Below are 10759 nucleotides of genomic sequence, written 5' to 3' on the forward strand. Positions count from 1 at the left end.
TCTTGCTTGCTAGCTTTTTTGCAAGCTTGCTAGCATTGCGTTGATAGCTTACTAGCTTTGGGTTGCTTGCTTGAAAGCATTGGGTTGCTAGCATTTCAGCTTTGCATTCCTACCTTGCTAACTTGGTTTTGTTAGCTTGTTAACTTTGCGTTTATAGCTTGCTCGATTGCTACGTTTGCGTTATTAGCTTGCTAGATTTTTCGTTGCTAGCTTGCTAGCTTTGCGTTGCTTGCTTGCTAGCTTTCCTTCGCTATCTTGCTAGATATGCGTTGACGGTTTGCCAGCTTTATTTTGCTATTTTTCCACTTTGCGTTGCTAGCTTGCCAGCTTTGCGTTGCTCTCTTGCTATATTTGCGTGGATAGCTTGATCCCTTTGCGATGCTACATAGCTAGCTTGCTAGCTTTGCGTTTTTAGCTTGCTAGCTTTGCGTTGCTTGCTTTGTAGCTTTGCGTTGCTAGCTTGGTTGCTTTGCGTTGCTAGCTTGTTAGCTTAGCGTTGCTATCTTGCTTGCTGTGAGTTGCTATCTTGCTACATTTTCGTTGCTAGCTTGCTATCTTCGTTTTGCTAACTTGCTAGCTTTGCTTTGCTAGCTTGCCAGCCTTGCGTTGCTAGCTTGCTAGATTTGCGTTGCTAAATTGCTAGCTTGGCGTTGCTAGATTGCTAGCTTTGCGTTGCTAGCTTGCCAGCATTGCATTGCTAGCTTGCCAGGTTTGCTTTGCTAGATTTCCAGCTTTGCGTTGCTAGCTTGCTAGGTTTGCTTAGCTAGATAATTAGCTATGAATTGCTACCTTGTTAGCTTTCCGTTGCTAGCTTGCTAGCTTTACTTTGCTCGCTTGCTAGCTTTCGTTGCTAATTTGCTAAATTTGCGTTGCTTGTTTGCTTGATTCCTTTTCGTTTATTGCTTTCTAGCTTTGCGTTGTTAGCTTGCTAGATTTGCGTTGCTAGCTTGCTATATTTGCGTTGCAGCTTGCTAGTTTTTTCGTTCCTAGCTTATTAGCTTTGCGTTGCTATCTTGCTAGTTTGCGTTGCTAGCTTGCTAGTTTTGCTTTGCTAGCATGGACGCTTTGCGTTGCTATCTTGCTAGCTTTGCGTTTGGGGCTTAATAGCTTTGCGATTGTAGATTGCTATCTTTGCCTTGCTAGCTTGTTAGATTTGAGTTGCTATCTTGCTATCTTTGCGTTGTTAGCTTCCTAGTTTTGCGTTGCTAGTTTGCTTGCTTTGCGTTTCTAGCTTGATATTTTGGGTTGCTAGCTTTCCAGCTTTGTATTGCTTGCAACCTTTACGTTCTATCTTGCTAGCTTTCCGTTGTTAACTTTGTAGCTTTGCGTTTCTAGCTTGCTGGCTTTGAGTTCCTAGCTTACTAGCTTTTCGTTGCTTGCTTGTTTGCTTTGTTTTTTTGCTTGCTAGCTTTGCGTTGCTTGCTTGCTAGATTGTTTGATTTGCGTTGCTAGATTCTTAGTTTTGCGTTGCAATAATTCTAGAATTGCTTTGCTAGCTTTATAGCTTAAAACTGCTAGCTTGGTAGCTTTGCGTTGTTAGCCTGTTAGCTTTGCGTTGCTATCTTGCTTGCTTTTCGTTGCTAGCTTCCTAGTTTTGCGATGCTAGCTTGCTAGCTTTGCGTTTCTAGCTTGCCAGTTTGGGTTGCTAGCTTGCCATGTTTGCATTGCTTGCAAGCATTACGTTGTAGCTTGCTAGCTTTGCGTTGCTCCCTTGCTCTCTTTGCCTTTCTAGCTTAATAGCTTTGCGTTTCTAGCTTGCTACTTTTGCGTTGCTAGCATCCTAGCTATGCGGTGCTTGATTGCTAGCTTTGCGTTGCTAGCTTCTTGGCTTTACATTTCTAGCTTGTTTGCTTTTCGTAGCTAGCTTTCCAGCTTTGCTTTGCTAGCTTGCCAGCTGTCCGTTGCTAGCTTGCCAGCTCTGCGTNAGCTTGCTAGCTTTGCGTTGCTAGCTTCTTATCTTTGCATTGATAGCTTGTTTGCTTTTCGTTGCTAGCTTGCCAGCTTTGTTTGCTAGCTTGCCAGCTGTCCGTTGCTAGCTTGCCAGCTCTGCGTTGCTAACTTGTTAACTTTGCGTCGCTATCTTGCTTGCTTTGCCTTGCTAGCATTCTAGTTTTGCTTTGTTCGCTTGGTAGATTTTAGTTGCTAGCTAGCTAGCTTTGAGTTGCTATCTTGCTTGCTTTGCGTTGCTAGCATGCTAGATTTTATTTGCTAGCTTCGTAGGTTTGCCTTTTTAGCTAGCTAACTTTGCGTTCTATCTTGTTTGCCTTGCCTTGCTAGCATGCTATCTTTGCGTTGTAACTTGCTAGCTATGCGTTGCCACATTGCTAGCTTTCCGTTCCTAGATTGCTAGCTTTGATTTGCTAGCAAGCTAGATTTGCGTTGCTAACTTGCTAGCTTTGCGTTGTTTGTTTGCTTGCTTTGCGTTTCTAGCTTGCTAGCTATGCGTTGTTATCATGTTAGCTTTGCGTTGCTAGCTTGCGTGATTGCTAGATATGCGTTGTTAGCTGGCTATCTTTGCGTTTTCAGCTTGCTAGGTTTGCGATGCTAAGTTGCTTGCATGTCTTTGCTAGCTTGCTAGCATTGTATTGCTAGCTAGCAAGCTATGCGTTGCTAGTTTGCTAGATTGCTAGATATGCGTTGCTAGCATGATATTTTCTCTTTTCATTCTCGCTAGCTTTGCGTTGCTAACTTGCTAGATTTTCGTTGCTAGCTTGGTACTTTTGCGTTGCTATCTTGCTAGAATTGTGTTGCCAGCTTGCTGGTTTTGCGTTGCTACCTTGTTAGCATTGCGTTGCTAACTTGTTGGTCTTACGTTCTAACTTGCTAGATTTGCTTAGCTTGTTTGTTAGATTTGCGTTGTTTGCTTGGTAACTTTGCTTCGCTAGCTTGTTAGCTTGGCTTTTCTAGCTTGCTTGCATTTCTTTGCTAGCTTGCTAGTTTGCGTTGCTAGCTTGTTAGCTTTGCGTTGATATCTTGAAAGCTTTGCGTTCTAACTTGCTTTCTTTGCGTTGCTAGCTTGCTATTTTTGTGTTGCTAACTTGATAGCTTCGTTGCTAGCTTGCTAGCTTTCCGTTGCTAGCTTGCTAGATATGCTTTTTGGGTTAGCCAAATTTGCTTTGCTAGCTTACCAAGTTTGCGTTGCTAGCTTGCCAGCTATGCGTTGTTAGCTTGCCAGCTTTTTGTTGCTATCTTGCCAATTTGCGGTGCATGCTTGCTAGCTTTGCTTTGCTAGCTTGGTAGCTTTGCGTTGCTAGCTTGCTCGATTTTCGTTGATCGCTTGCTAGATTTGTTTGCTATATTGCTAGCTTTGCGTTCTAGCTTGCTAACTTTACTTTGTTTCTTGCTAGATTTGCGTTGCAAGCTTGCTAATATTGCGTTGCTAGCAATAGCTTTGCGTTGCTAGCTTGAAAGTTTTGCGTTCTATCTTGCTTGATTTGCTTTGCTAGCATGCTATTTTTGCGTTGCTATCTTGCTAGCTTTGGGTTGCTGTCTTGATAGCTTTCCGTTGCTAGCTTGCTATATATGCGTTGCCGGTTTGCCAGCTTTGCTTTGCTAGCTGGCCAGGTTTGCATTGCTAGCTTGCCAGCTTTGCGTTTGTATCTTGCCAGCTTTGTGTTTCTATCTAGCTATTTTGTGTTGCTACCTTTCCAGGTTTGCGTTGCTAGCTTGTTACATTTTCGTGGATAGCTGGCTCGCTTTGCGTTGCTACCTTGCTAGTTTTCCTTTGCTCGCTTGCTAGCTTTACGTTGCTAGCTTGCTAGCTTTTCTTTGCTAGCTTAGTAGCTTTGCGTTGCTTGCTTATTTTCTTTGCTTTTCTTACTTGCTAGCTTTGCGTTGCTTGCTAGCTAGATGGTTTTATTTGCTTTGCTAGTTTCTTAGAAATGAGCTGCTATCTTGCTAACTTTGAGATGCTAGCTTGGTAGCTTTGCGTTGTTAGCTTGTTAGCATTGCGTTGCTATCTTGCTTTCTTTGCGTTGCTAGCTTGCTAGATTGGCGTTGCTATTCCTGCAGCTTTTCGTTGCTAACTATCTTGCTTTGCGTTGAATCTTGCTAATTTGCGTTGCTATCTTGCTTTTTTGCGTTGCTAGCATGTTATATTTGCGTGGCAACTTGCTAGATTTGCGTTGCTAGCTTGCTATCTTTGTTTTCCTAACTTGCTAGCTTTGCGTTGCTTGCTTGCCAGCTTTGCATTGCTAGCTTGCCAGTTGTGTGTTGCTAGCTTGCCAGGTTTGCTTTGCTAGATTTCCAGCTTTGCGTTGCTAGCTTGCTAGGTTTGCTTGGCTAGTTTACTAGCTATGAATTGCTACCTTGTTAGCTTTCCGTTGCTAGCTTGCTAGCTTTAGGTCGCTCGCTTGCTACCTTTGCGTTTCTAATTTGCTAAGTTTTCGTTGCTTGTTTGCTTGCTTCTTTGCGTTTATTGCTTTCTAGCTTTCGTTGCTAGCTTGCTAGATTTTTCGTTGCTATCTTGGTAGCTTTGCGTTCCTTGCTTGCTTGCTTTGCGTTTCTTTCTTGCTAGATTTCGTGCTAACTTGCTAGGTTTTCGTTCCTAGATTGCTAGCTTTGCGCTTACTTGCTTGCTTGCTTTGCGTTTCTTGCTTGCTAGCTTTGAGTTGCTAACTTGCTATATTTGCTTTGTCATCTTGCTAGCTTTCCGTTGCACCTTTGCTAGCTCTCCGTTGCTAGCTTGCTAGCTAAGATGTGCTGACTAGCTAGCTTTGCGTTGCTAGCTTGCTAGATTGCTAGATATGCGTTGCTAGCATGAGTGTTTTGCGTTGCTATCTTGCTAGGTTTGCGTTGCTATAATGCTAACTTTGCGTTGCTACTTTGCTAGGTTTCCGTTGCTAGCTTGCTAGCTTTAAGCTGCTAGCTTGCTAGCTTTGCATTGCTAGATGGCTAGCTTTGCGTTGCTTGCTTGCTTTGCGTTTCATGCTTGCTAGCGTTGCTTTGCTTGCTTGCTAGCTTTGAGTTGCTAGCGTGCTAGCTTTGCGTTGCTAATTTGCTAGCTTTGCTTTGCTTGTTTTCTTGCTTTCTTTGCTTTTATTGCTTGCAAGCTTTAGCTGCTAGTTTGCTAGCTTTTTCGTTGCTAGCTTGTTAGCTTTATGTTCCTCTCTTGCTTGCTTGCTTTGTGTTTCTTGCTTGCTAGATTTCGTTGCTAGCTTGCTAGGTCTGCTTTGCTAGCTTGCTAGCATTGCGTTGATAGCTTGCTAATTTTGGGTTAATACCTGGCTAGCTTGGAATTTCTAGCTTGTTAGCTTTGCTTTGCTCGCTTGTTAGATTGTCAAGTTTCCGTTGCTAGCTTGTTAGTTTTGCGTTGTTATCTTGCTAGCTTTGCGTTGCTAGCTTGCTAGTTTTGCGTTGCTAGCTTGGTAGCTTTGCGTTGCTAGCTTGATTGTTTTGCGTTCAATCTTGCTGGTTTTTCTTTCATAGCTTGCGATCTTTGCGTTGATATCCTGCTAGCTTTGGTTACTTGCTTGCAAGCTTTGCAAAACTTAGAAGCTAGCAACGAAAAGCTAGCAAGTTAGCAACGTAAATATAGCAAGCTTGCAAACTAGCAAAGCTAATCTAGCAAGCTAACAACGCAAAGCTAGGAAGCTAGCAACGTAAATCTAGCAAGCTTGTAATCTAGCAACACAAAGCTAGCAATATAGCAACGCAAAGAAGCAAGCTAGCAACGCAAATCTACCAAGCTTCCAACGCATCGATAGCAAACTAGCAAATCTGAGCTAGCAAGCTTGAAACGCAAAACTAGCCAGCTAAAACCGCAAAGCTAGCAAGCTAGCAGCGGAAACCTCGCAAGCTAGAAACGCAAAGCTGGCTAAGAAACTAGAAACGCAAAGCAAGCATTCAAACAACGAAAGCAAGCAAACTAGCAAGCAACGGAAAAATCAAAGAACGCAATGCAAGCAAGCAATCGATGCAACGAAAGGAAACAAGCAAGAAATAAGCAACGCAAAACAAACAAGCAAACAAGCATGAAACACGAAGCAATCTAAGAAGCAAAGGAAAGCTTGCAAGCAAGCAAGAAACTCAAAGCAAGCAAGGAACGCACAGCGATCAAGCATGCAAGGAACACTAAGCAAGCAAAGAAACAAAGGAACTCAAAGCAAGCAAGCAGGCAAGCAGGCAAGAAGGCAAGCAGGCAAAAAATGCAAGCAAGCAATCATTGCTAAGCATGCAAGCAAGCCACGCAAAGCATGCAAACAAGAATTGAAGCAAGCAAAGCAAAGCAAGAAAGCAAGCAAGAAATGCAATGCAAACAAGAAAGCAACGGAAAGCAAACAAGCAAAAAGAAAGCAACGCAAACCAAGCAAACAAGAAACGCAAAGCAAGAAAAGAATCAAGCAAGCAACGCAAAGCAAGCAAGCAAACAAGCAAGCAACGCAAAGCAAACAAGCAAGCAAATAAGAAAAGCAAGCAGTAACAGAAAGTAAGAAAGCAAATAAGCAAGCAACAAAAGTAAAGAAGGAAGCAACGCAAAGCAAACAAGCAAGAAAGTAAGCAACGCAAACAAGAAAGCAAACAAGCAAGCAAGCTAGCAAGATAGCAACGCAAAGCTAGCAAGCTAGCAACCAAAGCTAGCAAGCTAGCAACCAAAGCTAGCAAGCTAGCAACGAAAAGTTAACAATGCAAAATTAGCATGCTAACAAGCTAGCAACGGAAAGCTAGCAAGCTAGCAACTCAAAGCTAGCAGACTAGCAACGCAAAGATAGGAAGCTAGCAACGCAATGCTAGCAAGCTTGCAAACAAATGTAGCAACCTAGAAAGCTAGCAACGCAAAACTAGCAAGCTAGAAAAGCAAAAATAACAAGCAAGCAAGACCAAGCTTGCAAGGTACCAACGCAAAGCTAGCAAGATTAAAATACATAGGTAGCAAACTAGCAACTCAAAGCTAGCAAGCTACCTACGCAAAGCTAGCAAGCTATCAACGCAAAGATAGCAAGTTAGCAACCCAAATCTAGCAAGCTAGCTAGCTAGCAACGTAAACCTAGCAAGCTAGCAACGCAAAGTTTGCAAGCTAGCAACGGAAACCTAGAAAGCTAACAAGGCAAAGCAAGCAAGTTAGCAAAGCAATGCTAAAAAGCTAGCAAACTAGCAACGCATAGCTAGCAAGCTAGCAACGCAAAGTTTGCAAGCTAGCAACGGAAAACTAGATAGCTAACAAGGCAAAGCAAGCAAGTTAGCAAAGCAATGCTAGAAGGCTAGCAAACTAGCAACGCATAGCTAGCAAGCTAGCAATGCAAAGCTATCAAGCTAACAACGCAGAAATAGCAAGCTAGCAAAGAAATGCTAGCAAGCTAGCAACGCAAAGCTGGCGAGTTAGCAACGCTAAGCTATTCAGCTAGCAACGCAAAGCTAGCAATGCAAAATTAGCAAGCTAACAAGCTAGCAACGTACAGCTAGCAAGCTAGCAACGGAAATCTAGAAAACTAGCAACGCAAAAATAGCAAGCTAGAAAAGCAACTATAGCAACCTAGCAACGCAAAACAAGCAATCTAGCAAGGCAGCCCTAGCAAGCTAGCATCACAAAGCTATGAAGCTAGCAACGCAAAGCTAGCCAGCTAGTAAACCAAAGCTATAAAGCTAGCATCGCAAAGCTAGCAATGCAAAATTAGCAAGCTAACAAGCTAGCAACGCACAGCTAGCAAACTAGCAACTCAAAGCTAGCAAGCTAGAAACGCAAATATAGCAAGCTGTCAACTCAAAACAAGCAATCTAGCAAGGCAGACCTAACAAGCTAGCATCACAAAGCTAGCCAGCTAGCAACGAAAGCTAGCCAGCTAGCAACGAAAGCTAGCCAGCTAGCAACGCATAGCTAGCCAGCTAGCATCGCAAAACTATCAAGCTAGCAAAGAAGCAAGCAACAAAAAGCAAGCAACTCAAAGCAAGTAGGGAACGCAAACCAACCAAGGAAGCAAGAACCAAAAAGCAAGCAAGGCAAGCAAGGAACGCAAAGCCAGCAAGCAGTCAAGAAGGTAAGCAAGCAGGCAGACAAAGCATTGCGGCCTAGAAACGCAAAGCAAGCTAACAAAGTAAAGCAAGAGTGCAACGCAAAAAAATTTAGAAACGAAAGTATGCTAGCAAGGCAAAGCAAGCTAGAAAAGCAAAGCTAACAACGCAAATCTAGCAGACTAGCAACGCAAAGTTATCAAGCTAGCAACGCAAAGCCAGCAAGCTAGCTAAGCAAACCTAGCAAGCTTACAAGCAACGCAAACTAGCAAATTTGCGACGCAATGCTAGCAAGCTGGAAACGTAAATCTAATAAGCTAACAACGCAATAATGGCAAGATAGCTACTTAATGCTAGCAAGCTAGCAACGCAAATGTAGCCAGCTAGCAAGGCAAAGCTAGCAAGCAAACAATGCAATGCTAGAATGCTAGCAAGCTAGCAACGCATAGCTAGCAAACAACAAACGCCAATGTAGCAATCTAGCAACTCAATGGTAGCAAGCTAGCAACGCAAAGCTAGCAAGCTAGCAAGCTAGAAACGAGAAGCAAGCTTGGAAGCGAAGCAAAGCAAGAAAGCAAGCAAGCAAAGCAAAGAAAGGAAGAAAGAAAGTCAAAGTAAAGAAGGAACGCAAAGCAACCAAGCATGCAAGAAACACTAAGCAAGCAAAGCAACCAAGGAATGCAAAGGAAGCAAGCAGGAAAGCAGGCAAAGAAAAGCAAACAAGCAACACAAAGCAAGCAAGCAAGCAACGCAAAGCAAGCAAACAGCTATGAAAGCAAGCAAACAAAGCAAAGCAAGAAAGCAAGCTAGAAACGCAATGCAAGCAACGCAAAGCTAAAAAGCAAAGAATAAAGCAACGCAAAGCAAGCAAGCAAGCAACGCAAAGCGAGTAAATAAACAAGCAAACAAACAAGCAAAGAACGCAAAGCAAACAAGCTAGCAAAGAAGCAAAGCAAAGAAACAAGCAAGCAAACAACGCAAAGCAAACAAGCAACGGATAGAATGCAAGCAAATAAGAAAGCAAAGCAAAGAAAGCAAGCAAGCAACGCAAATCAAATAAGCAAAAAAGTAAGCAACGCAAACAAGAAAGTAAGTAGGTAAGATAGGAAGATAGCAACGCAAAACTAGCAAGCAAGCAACGCAAAGCTAGCAAGCTAGAAACGCAAAGTTAGCAAGCTAGCAACGCAAAGATAGCATGCTTGCAACACAAAGCTAGAAAGCTTGAAAAGAGGATCTAGAAAGCAAGCAACGCAAAACAAGCAAGATACAACGCAAAGCGAGCAAGATAGCAAGGCAAAGCTAAGAAGCTTACAACGCAAGCTTGCAAGCTAGCAACGCAAAGAGAAAAAGCTATAATGCAAAGCCAGCAAGCTGGCAACTTAAAGTTAGCAAGCTAGCAACGCAAAGATAGGAAGATAACAATGCAAAACTAGGAAGATATCAACGCAAAGCTAGCAAGTTAGCAACGAAAAATCTAGCAAGCTAGCAAGCTAGCAACGCAAAGCTAGCAAGCTAGCAACGCAAAGAGAACAAGCTATAAAGATAAGCTACCAAGCTAGCAACTTAAAGCTAGCAAGATAGCAACGCATAGCTAGGAAGCTAGCAACGCAAAACTAGGAAGCTAGCAACGCAAAGCTAGCAAATTAGCAACGTAAATCTAGAAAGATAGCAAGGTAGCAACGCAAATCTAGCAAGCTAGCAACGCAAAGGAAACATGCTAGCAACGCAAAGGAAACAAGCTAGCAAAGCAAAGAAAGAAAGCTAGCAACGAAAATCTACCAAGCTACCATCGCAAAGCTAGCAAGCTAGCAGCGGAAAGCTAGCAAGCTAACAACGCAACGCTAGCTAGCAAACAAGCAACGCAAAGTAAGCATGCAAGCAACGAAAGCAAGCAAATTAGCAAGCAACGAAAAGCAAGAAATGTACGCAATGAAAGCAAGCAAGCAAAAAACGCATCGAAAGAAAGCAAGCAAAAAACAAGCAATGCAAAGCAAGCAAACAAGCAAGCAACACTATTAAAGCAAGCAACGCAAAGCAAGCAAACAAGCAAGCAAGAAACGCGAAGCAAGCTAGGAAACGAAGGAAAGCATCAAGCAAGCAAGCAACGAAAAAGCAAGCAAGAAACTCAAAGCAAGCAAGGAACGCAAAGCAACAAAGAATGCAAGAAACACTAAGAATCAAAGAAACCAAGGAACGCAAAACAAGCAAGCAGGCAAATGAAAGCAAGTAAGCAATCATCGGAAAGCAAGCAAGCAAGAAAGCAATCATAGCAAAGCAAGCAAGGAAACAACAATAAACGCAAGGCAAGCAAACAAGCACGCAAGCAAGCAAGCAAGCAAAGCAAAGGAAGAAAGCAAGCAAGAAACGCAATGCAAGCAAGCAAGCAACGTAAAGCAAACAAGCAAAAACAAAGCAACTAAAAGCAAGCAAGTAACGCAAAGAAAGCAAACAAGCAAGCAGCAAAATTAACCAAGGAAGCAAACAAGCAAGCAACGCAAATCAAACAAGCAAGCAAACAAGCAACGGAAAGAAAGCAAGCAAGAAAGCAACGCAAAGCAAGCAAGAAAGCAACGCAAAGCAAGCAAGCAACGGAAAGCAAAAAGCAAATAAGCAAGCAATGTAAAAGTAAGAAAGCAAGCAACGTAAAGCAAACAAACAAACAAAAATAAGCAACGCAAACAAGAAAGCAAGAAAACAAAAAAGCTAGCAAGATAGCAACGCAAAACTAGAAAGCTAGAAACGAAAATCTAGCAAGCTAGCAACGCAAAGTTAGCAAGTTAGGAACGCAAAGCTAACAAGAGAGCAAGGCAAA

The sequence above is a fragment of the Cryptotermes secundus genome, unplaced genomic scaffold (assembly GCF_002891405.2).
Source record: "Cryptotermes secundus unplaced genomic scaffold, Csec_1.0 scaffold1081, whole genome shotgun sequence".
NCBI lineage: Eukaryota > Metazoa > Arthropoda > Insecta > Blattodea > Kalotermitidae > Cryptotermes > Cryptotermes secundus.